Below are 25,771 nucleotides of genomic sequence, written 5' to 3' on the forward strand. Positions count from 1 at the left end.
TACGAAAGGCGAACGAAACTTATTTAAATTGTAAAAGATACACAAATGGAATGATAATACTCTGGAACACTTTAAACTTATGCCGCAAAATAAATAAAGCGAAAATGCTACATACTTACTTGAAAAATTCCAAATAACTTGATATTCCAGATTTTTTTTCAACTATTGCAATTTAAATAGCAAATCGTAAGTGATTTAAACGCTAACGTATATACACGTCAAAAATTTGGCAACGGATGTAAATCCGGAGAAATGCAACGGAAGTGCGTTACGGCTCTCGATGAAATCATTTCTATTCGGGTCGATTGTGATTAGACGTCGTGTATGTGCATAGAGAACTGTCGTTGTATGCGTACCGATATCAACAAGGAAATCGGCATAGATAAATAAACATTTTAAAGTTATATCGTAGTACAAATCTTGATTCAATGAAAAGTGCTTGAATCAGAAGAATATTTTATCCTGTTCCTTGAAAATAATAAAGCAAATTAAACATTTGTTTCGTGAATTAAACGTAAGTTTATAGATTAGAAATTATTTCTATATTATTCGTAGTTTCTATAAATCTTTGAAGTTATTAAAATGGAAAATATTTTTAGGCAAGACAGATACTACAGTTGTTCAAAGAATGAGATTATATAGCCAGCGAAAAAGTAAACAAAAAATAAAAGCAGTCAATGAATGTATGTTAATTTTAATTACATGAAGTTCTTCAAACACAATTATTACATGATGAGTGAAGTTGCAAAAACAATATTTTGTTTAGGCGTTATTTAACATAATCTACTGTGTGAATAAATATTAGAGAATTTATTAATCAGCAATTACTTCATTTCGCCAATGAAGGTTCACTTATAAATGCTAATTACAATGACAAACCGATCGTGTCATATTTGAAGTATGACTTTAGTTACATTATTGCTTTTAAATATATACATATTTTTAATGGTATTATAAATATATAATTTATAATTTATCATTATATAAATGTGTATAATGGTTGACACTAATAAATGTGTGCATCACGAGTGTTACCATATTTCTAATAAACATTATTCCAAATTGTTATACTATATGACGTATTTATTTTTACTTAAATGCCATCTTGTACAGTAGAAAATAAGGTTTTACTTTAATCGCGCACTCTTTTTTTTCAACAATTGCAATTTAAATAGCAAATATAACTGATTTAAAAGCATTGAAAATACACACGTCAAAAATTTGGCCATGACCTGTATATTCGTCGATCACAGTTAACTGGTTAAAAATATTATATCAACCAACATTTATTATTTTTATTTTCTCTCGACGTAATAATTTGTTCCAAAGTCGTTTTCCCGCAAATGGAAATCCAATGTCCGCGAAAGATAAGCAAGAGGCTGTGAGCAATGGTTTAATTAAATTTCAACAACATAAATATCTAGAAAACAAGTTAATGCTATCAGGTGTGCATAAATAACAAGACCAATTATAAATGAGATAAACGCATGGGTAAGCTTAAAATATGTATATATCGTCAAATAACTTAAACGAAAGACACAAAGTACTTTATTGTTCCGTACTCAATTAAAACATTCGCTCGATTTAACGATAATATTTAATTAACTCGTGCTCTAGAACCAAGAAGCTCTCTGCTTGGCTGATGATAATATAAGATGATAATTTAGTTTGATACCGAGGCAAAGATTTCTATGTGTACACAGTCTTAAATAATAAGAAGAATTAAGAATTATAAATTTTCTAAATGTCTGTTTTATTCTAAAAGTGTCAATTCACTCATTGATCCACATTTTATGTGACAGAATGATCTAATAAATCAGTAAAGCGTGTGACCTTCGGGACCCTAAGACCCTTAGGGTAACGTGATACCGAAAAATACAAGGGTAGGTTTTTTTTAGGTTAAAACAGGTAAACAGGTAGAAAAAACGTATTTTTTATATATAGAATAAATGTCGGTGTACGGAAGCACAGAGATCGGAGTTTCTGCATTCTAGTGAGAGCAAATGTTCTATTACAATACTTTTCACTTATAATAGTTCATTATTCCTTTATTACCTCATAAATATTGATTAATTCAAAACCCATATAGATAGTTAACTATAATTTATTATTCACTCAAGTGATGTTATTATCCTGCCTCCAACGCAAATAGTGACGATTTCTTTCCTGAATTTTTTCCCCATTAAAACAGTACCGGAGACAAATAGCCTATAATGTCCATATGATACAATTGATCATTTGAATACGCTTAAAGTACTGTGACAACGAATACAAAAGATATTGAATTCATTAGGCCTAACCCATGCGGTGATTATTGGTTACAGCAAAAGCATTCTAAGGCTTTTCTTCTGCGTCTGCGTCATTTATTGTAATACAACAATAGAATGGTCATAGAGGTCGATTTTTATGAAAAAAATAGGAAGAAGGTACTAGACTAAGGGCTAGGAATAGGGTAAAAAAATAGGTGCTCAAATTTGAGGATGGTAACTTGATTCATCGCAGTCGTCACAGAATTATTGAAAATATCAATTTTTGTTCGTTATCTTAGAAGGCATCTATTGATCACGTGATCGATTTTTAAGAATTTTGGACCTTCTCCTCCATCGCGGGACTTCACAGAATTATAGAAGATAAACGGCTCTATCAATTTTTTAGCGAAAGCATTTTTTTCGAAGTTATTTAGCGAGTTCATTCATCATGTAAGTTATTTAGAGAGTTCATTCATCATGTAAGAATTTTTGGACACCTCCCCCCCTTTGGTGATATTTACGTACATTTTTAGTATCTAGAAAAAATCGTATTTTTTCTAATTTTTGTTTTTTTTTAAATTGAGGTCTATTGGTCACGTGATCGATTTTTAAGAATTTTTGGACCCCCTCTATGGATTTATTTAAAATTACCCATCCACTCTCATCGAACATCACCGGTATTTTTAGTACCTAAAAATCGTATTTTTTTTAATCGAGGTAAAAAATAAATACATGTGATATCTTACTAGACCCTCCCCTCGCCCACGTAATATTTCGTGTTTTTTTTTACCAAGACTTAAGTCATCAATGGGCACTTTAGTTAGCTCGGGGGGCGTCTATTGATCACGTGATCAATTTTCAAAATTTTTTGGACCCCTCCTCTCCCTTGGTGATATTAAAAATCACCCTTACTCTCATACAAGATATCATCTGTATTTTTAGTACCTAGAAAAAATCGTAAAATTCTTGAATTTATTTAAATTTTGGATTTTTTTTAAAATTGAGTAAGTAAAAATTAATATACATCGCACTAGACCCTCCTCCTTGAAGTGATTATTGGACGTCTTGGTTATCTCAGGGAATGTCTATTGATCACGTGATCTATTTTTAAAAAATTTTTGGACTCCCTTTGTCCCTTGGTGATATTTAAAATCAACCCTCCTCCACCAAACAAACATCACTAGTATTTTTAGTATCTAGAAAAAAATCGTAAATTTTTAAATTCAATTCAAATTTTCAATTGAAGTAAAAAATAAATACACGTTACATGTATTTTTAGCACCTAGAAATAACCGTAAACTTTTTTATTTTTTTTGAAAAATTTTGGATTTTCTCTAAATTAAATCTTACTAAATTCATTCCCTCCACATGATATTTCGAAATTTTTTAATTTTTTATTTCGAACCCCTTTCCCCCCCCCCTTACATGTGGTTAGAGAAAAAAATGACACACTATCACAAATTAGTTTGATTCAATCCAAAAAAATAGGGGGAGAGGGGCCATTTGGCAAAAATCACAAAATATTACGCGGGGGAAGTAGAGGTACAGCAAGAAATCACGTGTATTTAATTTTTACCTGATTTTAAATAAAATCCAAACATTTTCAAAAAAAAAATCAAAACTTTTACAATTTTTTCTAGTTACTAAAAATAACCGTGATGTTTGGTGGGGGAGGGGGAGGGGCTAATTTTGAATATTAAAATCGATCACGTAATTAATGGACGCCCCTTACGAAGGTTCCACAAAAACTAGCAATCACAACCCCAATTTTTCATCTCCCAAAATTTTACAAAAATGTTTCTCCGAAAATAATTCAACTCCTAGTCTAATTCTTTTCTCTGTAGTATATTTATTCTTGTATATTATTACAATTGTACAAAATGTCGGTATGCAATATGCATGTCTATGTCAGTCGTTTTATTTGTGTATAGACAAGTCACTATGAATTAGTAATTGAATATGATTAGAGAGAGTTCTGACTAAGGTTTATATTTGGTTACTGAGAAAAAATGAATGAAAGTAATAAACATGATACATGATTAATTATATAAATACTACAACAATTTCCTGTGCTATTTGTTACTAATTATTTACGACACTGTTTGGTACATACGAATTTTTTGTATCATGTCCACGTGTTGATAATCGCTGATTTTATAAAAAAATAAAAGACGATGTATGTGTTTTCGTCACGGACAATATATTTTTTTAAGGATTGAGGATATTATATAATGATCATAACATGACACCTAGCACCCTCACAAATTTCTTCACCTCAGAACCTTTTTAGTGCACAAAAGCACGCAAGTCACCGGGGTGCCTTTTTGATAAATATCGACGATAAAATTAAATTAACACTAAAAAATTTTATGGACGCAATGTTGACTTGTTTTAAAAAATAACTACTAAAACCAAAAATTAATTATATTAATTTATTAAATAAAGTTAATAGAGTGTATTATATTACTTTCATGCCCACATAATTAATATTTATCTATTATTTAAGACATGATCTTTAATGTAATTACATCGTTTATTATTATCGAACCTTTCCATCGATCAACCCACGTACAAATAAAATAAATTCTCAACTTATTAGCACTTACTGAGGAAGGAAAAGGTGTGCTCAGTGCTTGTAAAATTAAATTTATGCATTTTATTACCACAATCTACAACCTATCTATCGAATAGAATTAAAATAATTAATATTGAATAATTTCCCTATAGTAAAATGTATATATATATCTTAAAATCTATCAAATACAATTCATTACTGAATAATTTTCCTTTACAATTTTTTCCTGAAAAAAATGTAGAGATATCATCATTAAGATAAAAAACTAACATTATAGTATACATATGTTTTCTAACTGGATGGTTTTAACACTTCATTACAGAAAACAAAAAATCGTAACAAGAACTCGTTTAATTTGACATATGTCTAATTACACAGACACCATGAAATTTCTTTGAGACATTTGGTTGGTTCAAAGATTTTATTATGAGAAAATTTCTAGCACGATAAACAAATTTAAGATTTATCGAAACACTTGAAATGATTTTATTTTTATTATTTTTGTGGGTCAATAACCCAAGAAAACTTAATGGGAATTGCAGGCAGAAAAGTACTTAGCCAGACTAATCTTATAATTGATAGTAAAAGAAATATGGTTTGTTTTTTCAAACTTTAAGAGTGATCTTAAATACTTCATTTAATTTTAAAAATATTTATTCGACATGAGTTAATTTTTGAAATATTCCACAAGTTATTTATATACATTATATTTTCAAAATTTATGACTTCATATAAGAATAATAATACACTTCGGTCTCGTAACAAAGTTATTCCTTTGACTCGTTTTATTAGAATTATTATCGCGCACATTAACGCATTCTTCTTGGTTATTTCATTCAAGTTTTTTTTTCGAACAAATAAATATACATATGTATTTTGATATATCATATATTCACTGCGTGATCTCTTACATTCCTCGGCTTCTCAAAAACAATGATTTCAATTGATTCCATATAATACGGCTCGAAAACAATAAAATTAATTCAAATAGAGGTCTAGACACTTAAAGAGTCAATTTATCAAATTTTCCCGCACACAAAATTTTAGTACAAGACTTATTTCGTAATTTGCTTGGAGAAGCAAAAAATACTGTATGTAGTCAAATTGTAATATTTGAATTATTTGAAATTGAACTAGATTTTGTTGTTTTCTACATTAATTCTTAAAGAGTCAATTTATCAAATTTTCTTGCACACAAAATTTTAGTACAACACTAATTTCGTAATTTGCTTGGAGAAGCAAAAAAATAATGAATGTAGTCAAATTTTATTATTTGAATTATTGTATTTATATTTCGCTGATTTCAATTTGAAATAGAACTAGATTTTGTTGTTTTTCACATTAATTAGCAAGTGTCGCGTTTCAACACGCGCAAAAATAAATTAGTATTGATAAAAATACAATTTTGCAAATTTTATTGGCAAATTCATGAGAGTAGGGCAGATTGATAATAAAGAAATAATCAGTCTATTTGGTAGGTATTTACTGTTGCATGATATCAGGTTGTCTATGGATATTAATTTTGTCATTAAGATATAGAGAGTATTTTTCAAAAAAATATCTCATACGTTGTTATATACAATTAACTATTTTAAATCAACTACTGCTTGATATCAGGTTGTCCAAAGTTTGACATACTTTATTTCTAAACTTGTGGAGATATATTTATTAAATATAATGCATATAAAATTGACAAATTTTGAATTTATGTTTTTAAAGCATTTTTTTTTTAAATATTCAATACGTTGTATAATAAAATTAATCTTACTTATTAATTTTCATTAAGTAGTTTTTTATTAATAGATGTGGTAATTTTTGAGTTGTTTTATTCGCGAATTTAACTTTTCTGGGTTCAAAATAAATATTATACAAGATCGCAACTAATATACTCGTACGTGAGTGAAGACTTTAAAGATTTAAAAATAAATTTTAACTCAACTCTATATCAATTACTAATGTTCGTTTTTTTATTTCTGTTATTTTAAATGAAAATAAAATCGGAGAATGTATTAAACAAATGAAAAAATTAGGTTTAATTTAAATAACAAACAAATACTGAAATGCTTAATCAGGCATAGACACGCGAGATGAACATTAGCAAAATTAAACAAATAGACATTAAACAAATGTGTATACAAATAGTAACAAAATACTCAACATGCAAACATTCTTATATTGGTATAACCATAAAATATTTCTTTCTAAAAAAAACTGTTCAAAAATAGAATTTTCTGTGAGAACATAAATCTATGTGAAAGTACGTGAATAAAAAACGAACGAGTAACAATTAAAATCAAGCAACTGCGGAAGATTAATGAATGTTACGTATTATTACAATACCTTAAAGAATAAAAAAATGTAAGAAAAATCATTAATATCAAGGTACAATCAATCTTATAATTTCATGTTTTCCATTAATTTTATTTCCGAAGATATCATATTTCTTTGTTATTTTACACCTAGCTTATTTTTTACAGATGTCTCCCCTTTAATTTACCCTTTACTCGGATGTATTATTTTTTTTTGTAGAAAATTCATTTTTTAACCTGTGAGTTTTTTCAACGGGCATCCCTCTTTGAAGGAAGAGAACGCGGGGCGATATTTGTGTTTATAAAAAAAGCAATGCATTAGCCTGAATACCTACAACATATGGAACGATTCCGTAAATAAACAATTAATCATATATCCTGAGAAAATACATTGAGAGAGAGAAGGTTCAGTGATCGCTCGGATAATTCAGAGACGGATTTGAAAACCAAGGAGGAAGCCTTAGTGTATTTTCCAAGAATATTTATATCCTTTACCATGATTCACGACTCTATTGAAAACGGCGACTGTTATTTATTCCAACTCTTTCCATTCATGATGGTAAATTTAAAATCGTCTAAAACATATTTATATTTCGCGAGCTAGGTAGCTGTCGACTATTATACACGGTCATATACAATTGCATATTCATATGGCAAGTTATTATATAATGGAATCGTATGTTAAAAGGGAAATATGTTTTATTCATAATCCGTTCTTTGGTCGGTAGATGCTTATAGAGCGAATTCCATAGAAATTTGCTTACACGATTCTGCTGGATCGAGACAGAAGTGGATTGAACTTTGGGATAATGAAATATTTTCTAAAATATCAGAAATATATATATATATATATATATATAATATATATATATTTAATTTTATATAATGTTAATTTGTATACGTTAGTACAAGCCAGAAACAATTATTAAAATCTGGAGAAAATTTTAATATACACTTACAGAAGAAAATTTTGAACAAAACTTGTTGTAACATTTATTTTCTAGTAATATAATTAGCAAGATTTGAATTTCGGACATTTTTTGCATTTCTTAGAATATCTTGAAATTTTTGTCCAGCCCACTTTGTATTGTATACATCAGTCAAAACTAGACAAAATTTACTCCCGAATTTGTCAACAAATTTTTCTACATTTTGTCAAATAACTCAAAAATTTGATAGCGGACACTGAAATGTATTTACATGAGTAGAAACTAGATTAAATTTACTAAAATCATGTAAAAACTGTCATATACACTTGGATATTGAAATTTTGAATAATTCTCAGTTGAATTGCGAACTTAAATATTGCGATAATTTGCATTATATGGTTTTGAAAGTTCAAATAACTAAAAGAAACGGCGCGAAGAAGTTAAAGCACAACTTTTACAATTTTGATTGCTGCTCAAAAATATGCATAATATTGCATAAAAATAAGTGTCTACATAACTAGTCTAATCCAATCCAGTATTTCTAAAATAATTTCATCCCGATATAATTTCCATATTGCATATTAAATTTCATTCCCCGGGGTCCAATCAAGTCATTTCCTTGTAATGGTTTTAAAACGTGCATTCACATTTCTCAATATAATATAATCAATATATGTATGATGATCATGATCGCATACTAAATGTTTCTTCATCCATCACCGGATGGGATATACGAGTACAATATTCTGAATCCAATTCAAATTCGTTGAAATGCGCAAGGAACAATACAATGGATAAGCAAGTACAATGACTTATTATAAAATAACCTATACATATGAAATAATAATTTTTCTATATATAAAAGTACCTACATATATAAAGATCCAATAGTACTTAGTACGGGGATAGGGGAAATTGGGGGTAATCGTCGATATTAACCCTTCTTAGAAAGAGCTTTTAAAACCGTGTCGAAAGAACATAGAGTAAATTAAATTTTGTGGTTTAGTGGTTAGAGCTATGGCTTTAAAACACAAGTTGGTCAAGCTGATGTCAAGCAGTAGAACATCGATTTTACTAAAAATATAGATAAAAGTTTTAAATTTCCACGTGAAAATAATATTTTTTCAATACTACATATTTCTAATTTATTTGTCATTTCCAATCAGGTTTGTATGATGAAATATTTTCATTATAGAATTTAAATTATATATATCGTTATTGAAGACTTGTTTAATTTAGTAAGAGTTGAAATTCGTATTCTTTTAGTCTTAAATAAAATTAAAATAAAATTCGAACAAATAGTTCCTCCTAAAAATAAAAAGCGACGTTATTAGGACGTCACAATAAGTTTATTGTACTATTGTAAGTTCTGTATATATATATATATATATATATATATATATATATAGGTGGTCCTTAAAATGTCCTTTGATTGAATTGCGCTCTATCTAAACGATAATATTAAGAGCTAAAACTTTCAGAGAATTGTTTTTTATCTATTTGGAACCATTTGAGCCCCTGGGAGCAAGGAAATTCGAAAATGACCATATTAAGGACCACCCTAATGTATATATATATATATATATATATATATAAACTGTTTTAACAAGCATTTCATTCATAAAACAGATAAAATACATTAAGACCGCAGTAGCTTTCTCCATAAACAATAAAAACTGTTTTAAATTATTTTTATCAGATTTTACTCGAGGAAGAGTAGTTTATAATGAATAAATTAATGTCATATTTTGTAAAATAATAAACATATAAATACATATTAAGAAATTTATGAAAGATTGTCGAAAATTCATTCAAAAATTTTTGTATTCCTAATATTTTATCCATAGTTTTCTTAATTCCTTCTAATAAATACATGCATGAGCAAAATTATATTAAAGTATTTAGATTTTAAAGCATTAACATTTTTTTAAAAAAATTATTAACATTTATACCTATTGTTATTTTTGCTCAAAAATGCTACTCTAAAAAAATCACCTATCTTTTTTTTTAATTTCAGTATGTGTTTCTGTTTATTTCTACATATAAATACATATCAAGAAATTTATGAAAGATTGTCGAAAATTCATTCAAGAATTTTTGTATTCCTAATATTTCCTTAGTTTTCTCAATTCCTTCTAATACATGCATGAGCAAAATTATATTCAAGTATTTAGATTTTAAGTATTAACGTTTTTTAATAAAAATATTAACATTTATACTTACTGTTATTTTGCTCAAAAATTCTACTCTAAAAAATCACCTATCTTTTTTTAATTTCAGTATGTGTTTCTTTTATTTCTACATATAAATACATATTAAGAAATTTATGAAAGATTGTCGAAAATTCAAGAATTTTTGTATTCCTAATATTTTATCCTTAGTTTTCTCAATTCCTTCTAATACATGCATGAGCAAAATTATATTAAAGTATTTAGATTTTAAAGAATTAACGTTTTTTTAAAAAAATTATTAACATTTATACCTATTGTTATTTTTGCTCAAAAATGCTACTCTAAAAAATCGCCTATCTTTTTTTTAATTTCAGTATGTGTTCTCTTCATTTCTTCGATTTCCGATTTCGCCTAACTATTTACACCCAGCTATCCTTTCCGAAACCCTTCCACGATATTTAAATTTATTCCAAAATATGAATTACACGACAGAGAAAAAAAGTTCCCCTCGATTTTTCGAAAGAAAATTATTATACAGCGTAAAAACTCGGTACTAGAGCATCTGTTCTGTCGCGGTTGTGTATTCATATAACCCGTTCTCACGGATTTTCGATTTCACCCCTTTGTCTAAATTTTTTTTAAATATTACATTACCGAGTAAAGAAGAACTTTTAGGATTTTAAATAAAATTATGAAACCTTAGGCCGGAAGCACAGACCCAGACGTATGCCGTTGTAGAATTAGGCTTTATTTATATTTTTTTATAATAGATTATTCTCATCTAAAGGGTTTGCCCTTTATTTGAAATTAGAGTAACGTTAATGGAGTTTTTTTTAGGTAAATATATAGGTACCACATGTGAGGTACAATTTTGAAAATATTATATAAAATTAATTTATTCGTTATGTATTAAACCAATCTTTCTTGAGCAAAATCTGATAAAAATAATTTAAAACGGTTTATGAAAAATCTACGTCGGTCTTAATGTATTTTATATGTTTGTATGAATGAAATGCTTGTTACTACATTAAAACAATGCTTTATTAGGATATAATAACAATTTTGAAACTAGTGGTGCATGGCAACGTACCTTAAGGCAAATTGCTGGAACTTCCCGTACCAGAATTAAATCTTCGAGGAAATAATTCAGTAATCAATAAAAATTGATCAATATTTAATAACAATTGTTTGAAGCATTTTCAAATAGATAATAATAATCACTATATATTTTATCGTTCATAAAATATACAGTGAGGATTTTATCGCTCACTTGAGAAAGGTTACATTAACAAGAGATGCCGAATAAATCCATCTGAGGATATATTTCTTACGATTAGAATAACGCATTTGAAATATATACATTTTCAAACTGAATTGTTAATTTTAAATTCATATTTTAAGTATAAAATTTTGTATATTTTTATTTATTATTATTATTTTTTCAATATTTTTGTAAGGTCAGAAAAAGTTTTTGTTGAGAATTTTGATTTTTCTTGAAAATCTTGAAAAACTTTAATATTGAAATTTTTTTTAACAAACTACTTTTTTGAAAATACTGTTATTTTTTGTAAATTTAGAATTTTTTTGTAAATCTTTTGTTTTTTGAAAATTATGGAATTTTTTTAATTTTTTTGATTTTTGATACCATTCGTGTCGTTAATCCAGACTGTTAAAAATATCTGATTGTCAACCGCCAAATGGCATTTTTTCTAACATTTGTTTGTATCGCCAAACCGGCAGGATCTGCCTTTGCAAAAATTTAATCAATTCTTCATCACATCAATACAAGTGGAATATTTTTTGAATCATTCAAATCGTATGCTCCGTTTTCTCACAAACTTAATTTCTATTTACTGCGCTCTTTGCTCCGTAACTCCAAAACGGATAGACCTGCCTTTGCCAAAAACTAACCAGCTCATCTTTTTATCAATAAGAATAGAATGCTTTTTGAATCATTCAAATCGGTTGAGCGTTGCTTCCAAAACAGTCGACAAAAAATTGTATCCACACAATAACACATTCATTCATTTTTTCTGAGGTATGATAAAATGTTCAGAAACCTCTGAAACGTAAAGATATGCAAAAATGGCCCATAATTTGTCTTTAAATGAAAGAAATCAAAATAAGTGTCTAATATTTAATAGTCAAAGAACGTTGTTATTATTGAATAATATTAATTATTAATAAGATTTTTATATAAGACATGCAAAATATTTGTATCAGTTCTTAAATTAACAATGATAAAGCTTGTCTATGTATCAAAAAGCACAATTTGTATCAGTTCTTAGTTTTTAAATAATTCCTATGGTTATTGTTGTTAGCATAATTAAGAATAGTGATTTTATTTTTTTTATCTTTTTTCACATTGTAGTTCATTCTGTCAAAGTTTTTTCTCCAAATTTTGATAAAGCTTGCCTATGTATCAAAAAGCACAATCGTTACAGTTAATTTTATCTCTACATTTTTCTTTCTGTTAATAGTGTTTAAAAGTTGGAAAATCAAAAACAATTAGTCATATCTTTTATACATTTAATTTAACCAAAAAAATCTTTTAATTAAAAATTGACGAAATTGAAAACTTATATATACTAACTTTAGCTAAAAAGCTCGCGTAGACAATGTGATCCGGAAGGGCTTTGGTGTAGTTAAATTTAGAATATATATATATATATATATATATATATATATATATATATATATTTAAATGTATTTAATACATCTGACACTCCTTTATGATACATTGTACAATAATATTTTCACCACACCCGATACATCAAACCGTAGTCGAAGAATAATCACAAGGCGATGACTCTTTCTCCATGTGTCGCACATGACATGTCTATACATATATACATACAAGGCATTAATATCCATAGTTATGACGTGTGTACATGTTATTTTTATTATTATTCTTTCATTCTTCCTTCAGCCACACATTTGTACAATAATACATATAGGAATAAAAAGCATTCGTATTCGTATTCGTATTCGTATTCGTATTTGTATTCCTGAAGCGGACGTCGGCTAGAGGGGCGAAACGTAGTGCCGTAATACATTTAATTTATGTACAGAGCCAACCGGAAACTTGTATTTTATTTTAACACAAGAGTAAATCTTTTTAATAAAGAAAGCATCCTGTTTTTTACCGACAGAGAGTAAATGACACAGAAAATTTGGTATTAGGAAATTATCGTTGTTTTTTGTTAATGGATACAAAATTTAGAGAAATCGTGGGATGAATTATTTCAAAATTATATATGTATATATATATATATATATATATATATATATATTAGGGTGTCCCTCAATATGGACATTTTCGAATTTCCTTGCTCCCAGGACCTCAAATGGTTCCAAATTGATAAAAAACAATTCTCTGAAAGTTTTAGCTCTTAATATTGTCTTTTAGATAGAGCGCAAATCAATCAAAGTTTTGTATAGAAATAGCATAAAAAAAAATTTAAAAATGTTTTTTAGATTTGACTTAGCGACAAATGAATAAAAAGAGGCAATTCGTGTCATCTTTTATTTAAAATTCGACGCTTTGCAAAACAGGTTTTTCATAATTTGTTTTGTAGAGTGGCAAATTTTGAATAAAACTCATTCATTTGTTCGCCAAATTATATCTAAAAAACGTTTTTAAATTTTTTGAAATTTTTTTCGTGCTATTTCCATATAAAACTTTGAATTGCGCACCATCTAAAAGACTATATTAAGAGCTAAAACTTATAGAGAATTTTTTTTATTAATTTGGAAGAATTTGAGCCCTTGGGAGCAAGAAAGTTCGAAAATGACCATATTAGGGACCACTATAATATATAAATCCTCTATAAATTATTCCAATAAAACAATACACGATTTTGATCAAACTAGAAATATTACACGATTCAATACCAAATTTGCACGTCATCAAAATTAATCAAACACGTCATGTTATTAATCATGTCAATAAATGAAAACACGGTATTCAAATACGAAAACCAACAGAATAATTTATTATTCCGCGATGGATTTTTACAACATCGTCCGTATCTGATTTTATTGTTTTAATAGAAACTCGTCTAACTCGAAACATGAATATCTGCGAATATTGTTCTAGATCTAGATTAGGCAGGCGATTGAATTTATATTCAATACAAATTAAAAAGTAGTAGAAAAAAAACATATTTAAATCAGACTGACGATTCTATTCAAGCAACGCAATTAAACGTGTTGAGAATTCCGCCTTTCACTAAAAAATGTATGGTAGGAACCGATAATTATCGCCGACTATTGTATATACAATCGCCTACACGGGGATAGAGGAAAACCAGGCAAATGAAGTAATTATAATAATCAAGAAGATTTTACATTACTTAGAAAAGTCAGAATTAAATTTCTATATTTGCTGCACCCGAAAATTTTATGATTTGACTAATATTACAAACAGGAAACAAGTTAGGTATGTCGAAACTTGTTTTAATATTTTTGTAAATTAACTCATAAAATTTTGCAAAATTGCCATATATGTAGAGTCATACAAAGAACAATGCTCTAACAACTTTTCATATTATACCAGTTATCATGTCAATTATTTTTCATTTTTCATTTACCAATTATCCATCAATTTTTCGGTTTCCTCTATAAATTCGCCCACTCACTAGTACTGAATAAATTTTGCTAATGCCATCGGCTATAGCATACTAATCAAGTATTTTTTTCCGTATAAATATCAAATGTTGGTTTAACGGTACGTATACTTCGTAAGGTGTTTTTTGTCTTTATTATTCAGTGTGAATGATATTACCTACATATATTTTATAATAAAAAAATTCCACGGATTTTATGAGAGGAATTTTGACTTGTACCACATTGTACTTATTTTCTGGCTATGGTATGGTAAAATTAAATTATGACAAAAAATGATATATCATAGTTCTTTTATTACAATAAATTTCTATATAGCACTTGATAATTCTTATAAAGTATCTCGATTATCCATCATATGTGGGTCTGATGATTCGAAAAAAGGGGAAATTCTCATTCTCATTGAAGTACCATGACGAAAATGCACGCCATGCGGGTGACGAGCGCATATAACAGCATAATTCGAAAGGGTATTGCATAATGCAACTGTATGCCATGTACCAAATGTTGAAAACTCGTTGAAAAAATATTACAAAAAATCATTGGAAGTAAACATCGGATTAGATACAGTTATGGGATATATCGGAAGTGAATTTGTGTGGGAAATTAACTAAAAGACAAGTAAAGTATGGTGTTTTTTTAAATGCTATTTGAAAGTAGGGGGCAAAAAATGTGTCACCAAAAATCGACTTAAATCGGATGATATCAGTATCGCAAATAAACGTCAAATTTGTAACAAAAGTATTTTTTTCGTCGTTGATTTTTTGCGTTTTGAACTCTGTTATTTAGTTTATGATACCTGAATATATTTTTTAAATTCACGTAATTTATTTATTTTACAAGATATATTGGTTGATTTAAGTTAGATTCAACTTTTTTTAAAAAAACCTCTGGAATATCTTGCATGAAATTGGGATAAAAATGACCAACTGAACCTTAACCCTGGCAAAGTCGTAAATAATAAAAAATAGTAATAGTAAAATAAGTTAAAAAAAGCCAATTTTGCAAAATTTAGATTAAAGTCTATTAGTTAGTCTAACTTTAATTATAATTTCTTTACAAAATTTTGTAAGGAGTAATTTTTCGTTGTTAATTTTTTGCGTTTTGAGCACTGTTATTTAGTTTATGATACCTGAATATATTCTTTAAATTCACCTAATTTATTTATTTTATAAGATATATTGTTTGATTTAAGTTAGATTCAACAGTTTTTTTTATAGCCTCTAGAATAGTTTACATAAGGCTGGGGTAAAAAGGCCCAACTTAGTCTTTACCCTGGCAAAAGTATAAGAAATAAAAAATAGTAAATAAAATGTAAAATGACTTCAAAAAGGCAGTTTTACATGATATAGATTAAATTAATGGTTATTTCAACTTTAATGATGAATTTGTTACCAAATTCTGTAGAGAGTATGTTTTTTTTAAAAACGGTACCCTTAAGATATATAGGGCAGGACAAAAATCGTGAAAATCATCGAAAAAAATTTTTTAACACCTTAATACAAGAAAACGGCCCGGTCGATCTCTACCAAAAACTAATCAGGTCGATTCCCAACCAATATCTTTCGAACGATTTTTTAATTTTCAAAATCGATTCAGAATTGCGGGCTAAAACGTGGACAAAAATCTTTTTACTTTTCTGCTATTTACGAAGAAACGGCTTGGGCGATCGTCGCACAAAACTAACAAACAATAGTCCTCATCGAGATACATTGAATGGCTTTTAAATTTTTGAAATCGGCCCAGTCGTTTTCGAGAAAACGTCGATTTACGGTAAAAAATCTGTTCACACACACACACACATACTTTTTCCAAGTTTGGTCTCATTCGATTCAGAATGGCTTGAAATGTCGAGAAAACATAAAATTAGCGAATCGGATTTTTTGATGAAAACATAAACATCTCCTTCGGGAAGTTAAAAATCAAGCAAAATATAAAAACCCAGAATCACACAAAATTTGCTATAGCAATTCACTCACTATCAGTTCAAATGATTTTGCCTCGCTGATTGCAAAAATGTGTTTTTATCAAAATATAGTTGAATAATATTTTTGAATTCTTAAGTTCATTATAACACAAATTAATATACAATCATATATCTATTATCTCACCGTTCCGTCGTTGGAGAACCTCGTCCCGGCATATTCCTCATAATCCGCTCTCAACGCCGGCGGCGTCCAGTCCAATTCGAGTGCGCCGCGACTCAATTCGGAAGCCGCTGACTCGGCGTAGGGCTCCGTGTCAGAATCGGAGCCGGACGCCACTCCGCCGCCGATAGAAGACGGCGGCGCGGGCGCTGCCGTTGGAATTGCCGTCTGATTGCCTATATGGTTGCCGATGTGGTTGCCGAGCATCTGATGAGCGGCGGCGGGAAGGAACTGAGTCGCGGGCGACCAGAACGCGGGCGAGAGCTGCGACCCGGCCGAAGCCAACAGAGCGGCGGGCTGTTGCTGGTGGAAGGCGCTAAGCATTTTTGGTGTCGATGGCGGTGTGGGCGGTGACATATCTGGAAAGATGGATAGATGGTTATTGTAAAATTGATATAGATTGGAAGTTATGGTTTTGAATTTTTAACTTCCTGTAGGGTAAGTTGTAGTAAAATCCAAAAACTGATAATGAATATTTTTGCATATTTTTACGTTTAAAAGTTTCTGAACATTTTGGCATACTTCAGAAAAAATTAATGTCACACATACAAATTTTCACATTTTCAAACAATATCACAATATGAATTAAAATTTCAAATATTATCAAAAATGTCAATTTTTTTCAAAAATTTCAAAATTCTCGAAAAATATTTTTTTCAAAATTTTTAATTTTCAATTTTAAAATGCGGATCGGAAAGTTCCAATAATTTGCTTAATTTACAAATTTGAATTTTTAACTTTTCGTAGGTAAATTATGGTATTCGCAAAAAACGAAAAGCCTTCTGAACATTTTGGCATATTTTAGAAAAAAATTGATGTATGTGTGTGTGTGCGGATACAAATTTTAAAAATTATCAATTTCCAAATTTTGATTAAAATTCAAATTTTCCCAAAAATTCAATTTTTGAACATTTTGAACATTATAAATGTTTACTAAAATATCAAATTTACAAAAAAGTCATTTTTTTGTCAAAAATTTCAAAATTCTCAAAAATTTTCAACTTTCAATTGTAAATTATATACACATTTTTACACCTGTCCTGAAGTGTACTGCAAGTAAAATTGTAAAAAAAGAATGACCTTAAATATTAAAAATCTTCTAATTATTGTCAGATTTTGAAAACTGACTAAATAATAATATAATAAGAATTTTTTTGTCTAGTGAATTTGGATTGTCTAAATGTGTTCGTATTTTATAGTTAATTCCATTTATGTTTAGAGCAATTCAAAATTATTAGACTGCTGTATTTTGATAAAAACACAATTTTTTGCGCGAGCCAAAATCATTTGAACTGATTGAGAATGAAATACGTTGGCTCATTTTGTGTTAGTAGTGTTATTTTAGCTTTTTTCTACTTTTCTTTTAGATTTTTTTATTTATTATTCTATTAAGTATTTTACTATTTTGCAATCCTAATTAAATGCGCACACTTTTATTGATACTTGTCAACGTACTTTTTTTTAACACGGCTTTTCAAAAAATTTTATTGGGAATGATTACGCACTCGCAAAAATCGTTTTAATGTTAAGTTTTTGCTTTCTGTTTGATTTTTTATTTATCAATCTATCAAGTATTTTACCATTTTACAATCATAATTAAGTGTACAAACTTCTACTGAAACATGTCAAGGCACTTCAATACATTTATCTCAAAGACAGAAGTCAATAAATTTTGAAAAATTTGATTTCATAGTTTAGCAAACACTCTTAATAAAAAACTTAGGGCAAATGTGTAATTATTTTTGACTGTGATCCTAGAAATATTATTTAGGCTTAGGGTTACAATTCCACAGTTCATATAAAACAAAATAATAAAAATTAAACACAATCGTCGAAAAATCGGCCACAATTTCATCAAAGCTCTAAGTTGCACTTAAAAGCTCATAATTTACAATAAACATAAGATAGAAAAAAATCAGGATATTTTCGACCAATACTATAATTTTGGCTTAACGTTGATTAATGAGCAATTTTTTTTCACGAAATAGAGACTGCCTAAAAAAATCCAATATTTTTTGATAATTTGGATTTTGTCAGATCAGAATTTTGGGCTGAGCATAAGTTCATACTGATGAGAAGTCTTTAAAGAAAATTTCATGCAAATGTCAAGAAAATCGATTTAGTAGAAGTTGAAAAATTGCATACAAAGCAAAAATTAAATAATACCAGATCTTCTGACATTGAGCTTAGTAATTGTAATTTTTGCCTTGAATTTTATGCTAAATTATTTTTATCTTCTTAAATTAAAGGTAGAGTCATCAAATGTTATATAACTGTCCTAATATTAATTTTTAATTAATATAAATAGTCAATTTCTGTAATATGCAGTAAATCACTATTCACTTTACAACACCTTACAAAACATTTAAATACTTAAAAATTTTAGTCAAGTATAGTAAACTTAACAACAAAACCAAAAAAAAATAGTAATGAAAAAAAATTGTTACAAAATTGTCAATGTAGCCGTCTATCTCGTGATAGGGATATCATCAAATTTGAGGTGATAGTAGGTTTGCCCTCTACTTTAAAATAGTAGTATTAAAAAAATGAAACATTTATACTCAACGTGTAATTGTTTTCAATTACCATCTATAGAACATGTATGTGTATGCAATCTCTATGTGACTCTAATTAACTTCGACTATTACCACAATCGCGTTAGTTGAGAAGTGTCGTTTTACATCGAGTGATTAACATAGATGAAACGGTTGGTCGACTACGGTATTTTTGCCTAGCATAAAGTCCAATATAATATATAATGATATTGATACAAAACACAGTGAAGTCAATAGCTCCTGTTACGATATATGTTGTCTATCAAAACTAGTTTTGTTTCGAATGCCGATGCCGTTAGCCCGGCTCAACTCAATATATGTATGTACTATGCATATATCTGAAATCAGATCAAACAGAAAACAAGCCGCAGACACTGCTTGATTAACAATCGTTACATAAATTATATAAATTCAAAATTGTAAGGGAAGACGGGTGACACAAGTCTGACACATGGTAAAACTACATGTACGTTACTTCTTTGAATTGAAAATTAAACTAGTGAGGTATGGCTTCCAAAAAATCATTTTTCTGGATTTTTTATATTTTCAAAGCTTTACTATTCAAGAATGTGTGTACGAGATGATTTTTTATAAATTTAAATTATTTTCGGAAATACAGTGTTTGACCACGATTTTCATCTTGTGTTTCCTTTCTTTTGCGAAACTTTAAACGTGTTTTCTCCAAAACTGTCTTTTTCAATACGATGTCGACGATTTCTAGAATTCTACTGAACTCGTTCAATTGAAATTTTTATAGAATCTACTTTAAAGAATTATCTCGAGTATATACTAGCCTCATCCCCAAATTTCAATTTATACTATTTTTAAAAAAATCGAGAAACTCAAAAAGTGGTAAGGTAATTGTATTTTTTTCAAACAGTTGCCATTTTGTCGATTTTTCCATTTAATTCTAGTATATGCCATTGCGACTTCATTCTAGACTTCTATTATTTTTTCATTTTGGATTAATAAGGGGGTTGCAATCGTGTACAAAGTCACGTGACATTGTTTTGCTAATTTTTAAAATTATCAACATTTATATTTTTTACTTTTTCTGTACTTTTGTAACATTGATACATAAATTATAAAAAAGAATAAATATATCGCGTCATTGTGAAGATTTAGAAATGACCTAAAATTCTAGAATGTCTAGAACCCCCTCAAGGCAAATTGCTGGAACTTCCCGTACCTAAAATTAAATTTCTTTAAACGTTTTCGAAATATGTTGAAAGCTGAGAAAAATAGATTTTTGAAAAGATCGATTTTTATTTCTAAAGGTTAAAAAAAAGGCTGAAAATTTTACAGAACAATAGCGTTGCGTTAGCTGTTTAGAAAAGAAATATCGAAGCGCGAAAGCGCCGGGTCGCAGTCTAACGTATAAACTCTACGTAAAACATAGAAATGTATAAAATTTGTACGTAACTCATAGAAATGTAAATATATTTTGTACTTATTATTAAAAGCTCTATAAAATACCTGACAAATTGATATGCATATGTCTAATGATTATTTTGAACCACCAAATGTCTTTTTTAATGTTTTTATTGGATATCCTAAACTGATAGACCTGCCTTTTCAAAAATTTAATCAGTTCTTTATTTCGTCAATATAAATAAAATGTTTTTGAATTGTTTTTTAAACCATTTTACGCTCTGTCCTCTCAAACACTAAATTGCCATTTTGGACACTTTTGCCTCGTATCTTCAAAATGGCTGGACCTGCCTTTGCCAAAAAATAATCAGCACACCTCCTCATCAAACATTGAAATCGGATGAACACACACACACACACACACATGCTTCCATTTTTTCTAATATATAAAGTATGCCAAAATGTTCAGAAACCTTTGAAACGTAAAGATATATAAAAATTTGCATTTTCAATTAAGGAAGTTAAAAATATGGATTTTCACTTGAATTCATCTCAAGTGTTCCTTTTCCCCCGTGTATCCCCTATCGTACCCACACGTGGTCAAGCGTTGCGCCATAAACGTCGGCATCATTTATATTAATTTGCGTTCGAGTCGTATGAGATAATCTGATAGGTAGCTATGCTACGGTCAATAAAGATTTGTAAAATGTTCTAGTTTATTTCTAATTTAAATTAAGTTTGTACTTTCGAGACACGCCCTCAATACTCCACTACACAACATATTGGTATTGGCAAAAAGAAATATGACGCAGAAATAATAATTAAAGCTCACTATTAAATACGAACAGGACAAATCGTAAAGATAATGTGGGAAGATAATAGCTACTACTGCCGAGATATTACTTTCAGATAATTCGCTTATTCATTTCCTCTGACGATGTGGAGTTTTAGTTTTATGATTTAAAAACTTAGGCAAGACTCCCAGATATTTGATATTTTAACAAGATTACCGAGATGTTTTTTTAGTTAATAAAACGAGGCCGTTCATAACGTGGACGCATGATTAACGTTGTGCAATGATAAAACAAAATTAAATTTGTAATCTTTAGAATTACCTGTTGATTTCTCACGGTGTGGAATTTGTAGTTTGTTTTTCTATGAGAAAGATTGTAAATAAAATTTATTAAATGAAAACGGACATAGCTTTGATACGGGATTGTTTAAAATCCTGTTTGAAAATAGTTTATATGCGATCAAGGCTTCTGCACCAATGTTTAGTTACACATATTTTGCGCTCTACTTTAAAATAATATTTTTAACAATCATCACATTTTACTTGATTTTGACATAATGCTGGTATACCCATATACAGATCTAAAATCCATATTATTAAATTCCAGATTACAGGAATTAGTCATCTACTCTGCATATGGAATGTTTTTTACGGATTATTAGGAACACTTCAATACAAACACACACGATTATGCGTCTGTTCAGTCTCTCTCAGATCTTTCATACAATGCATCGTCTTTGTCGTCAAATAAATTTGAATATATTGTTAAAAAAAACACCATCAATAATTCTGCTCCATTGTGCACATCTCTCGAGGTCTCCGAGTGAGCAATGACCCGTGAGACGTCGAGTTCACATTTTTTTTCATAATTAGGGATGAGGATAAAAAATCGAAACTAGTAGGGTATGGCATCGTGCCTTATGGCAAATTGCTGGAACTTCCCGTATCATAATAAAATATTCGAGAAATTTTAAACGTTTTCAAATATATTATTACAAATACTGTAACTTTCATTGTTTTCGCTATCTTGTTATATCTGAGCAAATCAAATGTAAATCATAAATCAATTTATCTCCAGAACATTAACAATCGTCATTTCATTTCAAATACAATTTCAAAAAAAAATAGTTGCCTAATTTACACAAAATTGAAAAAGTGCTCACAGTCTAAACGCATTTGCAAATAATTCTGTGCGATATTTTCACTTATACTGTGCTTAGCTTGGCGGCATTTTCACATTTTTCAATAAATTTTCACAAAATTGGAAAAGTGCTACAGTAGATAAACAGTCTAAACGCACTTGGGCAAACATTTGTACCAGAGTGGCGCTTAGACCGTGCTTAGCTTGGGTGATTTTTTGAATTTTTAATCCAAAATTACAAAAATATTTTTCGAAAAAAAAACATTAGAAACAAAAATTTTGTTCCGAAAGCGATTATTTTGTTTTAACAAGCAGAAAGTTCTTTGAACCATTTAAATCGGACGCTTTTAGTTCTCTTAAAAACTGCCATTTTTTTAAGATTTAGTTCTGTATCTCCGAAACCGCTGGGCCTACGTTTGCCAAAAACTAATAACCACTTTTCCCCGTCATTACGAACTGAATGTTTTTTGGATCATACAAATCCGATACTCCGTTCTCTCAAAAACTCGATTTCTATTTTCTGCACTCTTTGCTCCATATCTCCGTAACGGCTGGACCTGTCTTTGCCAAAAACTAATCAGCACATCTCCCTATTAATAGGAATCGAATGTGTTTTAAACCATTCAAATCGGTTGATCCGTGCGCCCGAAAATGTACAAAACACACACACACATCCATTTTTTCTGAGGTATGCCAAAATGTTCAAAAACCTCCAAAACGTCGAGAAATGCAAAAAAAAATATTTTCGATTTTCGGCCCATTACTATAACTACCCTACGGGAAGTTATTTAGTAAAAGAATTTTAAAATTGCTAATAGGAAACAAACTTAATTTAATCATCTGTTATTTAAAAAAAAATGTAATCGAAACTAACTTACCATCTTAGAACTTAGAGGGTCAAACTTTGTGTGAACGTATTTAATTTTATTAATAAATTTGAATCATTTATTATCGAAATTTTTATTTTCAAGTCGATCTGCCATCCATTCGAGTTCAGTCTACCTCTCTGAATGCTCTTGAAACACTTGAAGCGAGTCGTAGCAGAGCGCTTGCGTAAATATTTATAGAGAAAAATATATGATTGAAGTGTCGATGGTGTACCGAGGGCATATTCAATATATTCACACTGTTTCCTACAACTCGTACGACACTTCGGACTGAACACTTGTAATTGTGTTTATTTTACAGAGTCTACAGAAATTTCTTGGGAACGAACGAGGAATTCAGAGTCAAAATAAATTATTCAGATGAAATAGTATTTTGAGAAAAAATGAATATTACCAGTAAACCAGGGTAATTGACAAATGTACTCAACCTGGAATGTAACAGAATTTTAAAATTTTCCTTCTTATTATTCGTCATTCGTTTTTCCGCGTCTCGTCGGTTTATTACAAAAAGCAAATCGATTCATCTGCTCTCTGATGCCGAGCCCTTTTTTATGTGTCAGCCAGCCAAGGCAGAAAAGAACGAACATCTGGAGGCAAATGCAAAGGCAAAGGCAAGGGCAACAGAGTGCGCGGTAGCCATTATGCAGATGCAAATCAAAAGAATATCGCGATTCGAGAATCGCGATTCGAGAGTCTCCGACTCTTTCATGCCGACAGTATAAAACTTACACAATTCGAATACTGGATGAATAGAACGATTTAAATTAGGAATAATACTATGATGCAGAGATGGCAAATTATAGACCCGAAAGGTAAATCTCCAACTTTTTGATCATTTTGTAAATTAACGATCATCCAGCTGGTTATAAGTTTACATTTTTACGCCTCACTAAATTTTACAAATTTAATTAAAGTTTGAAACTTGTTTTGTCTTTAAATTTGACGGAATTGAAAATTGCTCTTCGTTAAATCAATACAGCATGTTGATATTTACAAAAGAACACTTTAAAAAATGCACATAAATAAACTTCCCGTAGGGTAGTTATAGTAATGAGCCGAAAATCGAAAATGAAAATTTGATGTGTGTACGTATGTATGTATGGATACAATTTTTCGTCCACGTTTTCGGGCGCACGGATTAACCGATTTGAATGGTTCAAAAAATATTCGATTTCTATCGGTAGGGAGATATGCTGATTAGTTTTTGGCAAAGGCAGATCTAGCCGTTTCAGAGATACGAAGCAAAGAATGCTGAAAATGGTAATTCTGTTTTTGAGAGAACGAAGCGTCCGATTTGAATAATTCAATTATTTGTGATGACAAAATGAACTACCATTTGAATTTTTGGGAAGGCAGGTCTAGCGGTTTCAGAGATCTAGTAAAAAATGTAAAAAAATGCCATTTGGAGGTCAAAAATGATCATTAGACATATGTACATCAAATTATCAGATATTTTATAGAGATTTTAACAATATGTATAAATTTTGTTTACATATGGGTTCTGTACAATATTACTTACACACTTTGATATTTCTTTTCTAAAACAGCCACAAAGTACTATTGCTTTGCACAAGAAGTTCAAAATTTACAGAAAAATTCAAAGTATAAAAAAAATTCAAAATATTAAAAAACAATTGAAAAAAGACAATTTTTATTGAAAATTCTCAAAAAAGTTTTTTTAGAAAATTTAATTTTTGGTACGGAAATTAAAGCACGATGCACCACTAGTTTTGTTTATTTTAGTCCCAAACCATTCAGAATGACTTCAAGCGTCAAAACAGGGTAAAATTTGCAAGTCTGATTTTCTGTTGAAAACATAAACTACTCCTTCAGAAAGTCAAAAATCGTTTAAAAAATACATTTTAGTAATTAAATCATTTACCTTAAATTGAGCTTTCACGTTAATTTTTTACATGAAACAAGTTAGATTCTTATATGAGCCTAAAAATTACCTCAATTTTATGTTCAAGTATAAGTTTAAACAAAAATCCACTGAATATAAGTTTATACAAACATTT

The sequence above is a fragment of the Ctenocephalides felis genome, unplaced genomic scaffold (assembly GCF_003426905.1).
Source record: "Ctenocephalides felis isolate EL2017-DRISC unplaced genomic scaffold, ASM342690v1 CF-g0.4_SCAFFOLD_01604, whole genome shotgun sequence".
Classification (NCBI taxonomy): Eukaryota; Metazoa; Arthropoda; class Insecta; order Siphonaptera; family Pulicidae; genus Ctenocephalides; species Ctenocephalides felis.